A 2077-nucleotide genomic window follows, 5' to 3' on the forward strand; every position below is an offset into this window, starting at 1 on the left:
GTGTGATCCAGAACTCTGCGGTGTGATCCAGAATATCATTGTGTGATCCAGAACTCTACTGTGTGATCCAGAACTCTGCTGTGTGATCCAGAGTGATCCAGAATATCAGTGTGTGATCCAGAACTCTACTGTGTGATCCAGAACTCTGCTGTGTGATCCAGAACTGCACTGTATGATCCAGAATATCATTGTGTGATCCAGAACTCTACTGTGTGATCCAGACCTCTACTGTGTGATCCAGAACTCTGCTGTGTGATCCAGAACTCTGCTGTGTGATCCAGAACTCTGCTGTGTGATCCAGAACTGCACTGTATGATCCAGAATATCATTGTGTGATCCAGAACTCTACTGTGTGATCCAGACCTCTACTGTGTGATCCAGAACTCTGCTGTGTGATCCAGAACTCTGCTGTGTGATCCAGAATATCATTGTGTGATCCAGAACTCTACTGTGTCATCCAGAATATCATTGTGTGATCCAGAATATCATTGTGTGTTCCAGAACTCTACTGTGTGATCCAGAACTCTACTGTGTGATCCAGAATATCATTGTGTGATCCAGAACTCTGCTGTGTGATCCAGAATACCATTGTGTAATCCAGAACTGTACTGTGTGATCCAGAACTCTACTGTATAATCCAGAATATCATTGTGTAATCCAGAACTGCACTGTGTGATCCAGAACTCTGCTGTGTGATCCAGAATATCATTGTGTAATCCAGAACTCTACTGTGTGATCCAGAACTCTACTGTGTGATCCAGAATATCATTGTTTGATCTAGAACTGTACTGTGTGATCCAGACCTCTACTGTGTAATCCAGAATATCATTGTGTAATCCAGAGCTCTGCTGTGTGATCCAGAACTCTGTTGTGTGATCCAGAACTCTACTGTGTGATCCAGAATATCATTGTGAGATCCAGAACTGTACTGTGTGATCCAGAATTCTGCTGTGTAATCCAGAATATCATTGTGTAATCCAGAACTCTTCTGTGTGATCCAGAATATCATTGTGTGATCCAGAAAATATTGTATGATCAAGTCCCCAATATCTTTTTGGGGCGGCGCCATTATAGCAAGTGAATAAATGTTGGGAGCTAGCTCCAGGGGAAGACTCCTAGAACCCAGTATATTCTGCACAGGTCCGGCAGCTCTCCAATGATAACGCGTCATTGGCACCAATATGGCAGCGACATTTCCATCCATCAATCAGGTCTCTCAAGACGCTATGGGGGAGATTTATCCAACATGGTGTAAAGTGAGACTGGCTCAGTTGCCCCTAGCAACCAATCAGATTCCACCTTTCATTCCTCACAGACCCTAAGAAAAATGAAAGGTGGAATCTGATTGGTTGCTAGGGGCAACTGGGCCAGTTTCACTTTACACCATGTTGGATAAGTCTCCCCCATTATTCTTGGAGAGGAATGATGGCCTTGTGGGACCCAGGGTGCAGGGTTTTGATGACAGACAGGCTTAATTTAGCAAAATTCAGGTTTCTTTTTTCCTCTGTTTGTGCCTTTTTGCCTTTTGCTATATACCCACCGCACTCCCACAGCTCGATAGTTTTTACTTATTTGGTGCCCATCCTGGGGACATTTACGTTACATATACATTATATCACTCTGCATTCCAGTCAGCCATTAATACTTTCATATGATATATAGGTATATTATTATTATTATTATTATTATTATTATTTATTTTATTTTTATTTTTTTCGAGAGATCTTTTTGAAGTTTTTCTGTTCTGCTTTTCTTTTGTTTATAATACTAAAAACTCATTTTTATTTTGCTTACACTATTGGGTTGTTGGGATTTTTCTGACCAATAAAAGAAAGTCAGTCTATGGTTATGTTCACACACAGTATTTCAGTCAGTATTTTAGTCAGTATATCGGTCCGTATTTGTAGCCAAAACCAGGATTGGAACCAACAGAGAAAAATTATAATGGAAAAATTTGCAGAGTTTTTCTGCGTTTTCAACTAATTTCTGGTTTTGATTAAAAATACTAACGGAAATACAATGTGTGAGTGGCCGGTCTGTGCGCCAATTATTGGCAAATTGAGTAAAATTCTGGCAG

This window comes from Dendropsophus ebraccatus, chromosome 14 (genome assembly GCF_027789765.1).
Source record: "Dendropsophus ebraccatus isolate aDenEbr1 chromosome 14, aDenEbr1.pat, whole genome shotgun sequence".
Taxonomy (NCBI): domain Eukaryota; kingdom Metazoa; phylum Chordata; class Amphibia; order Anura; family Hylidae; genus Dendropsophus; species Dendropsophus ebraccatus.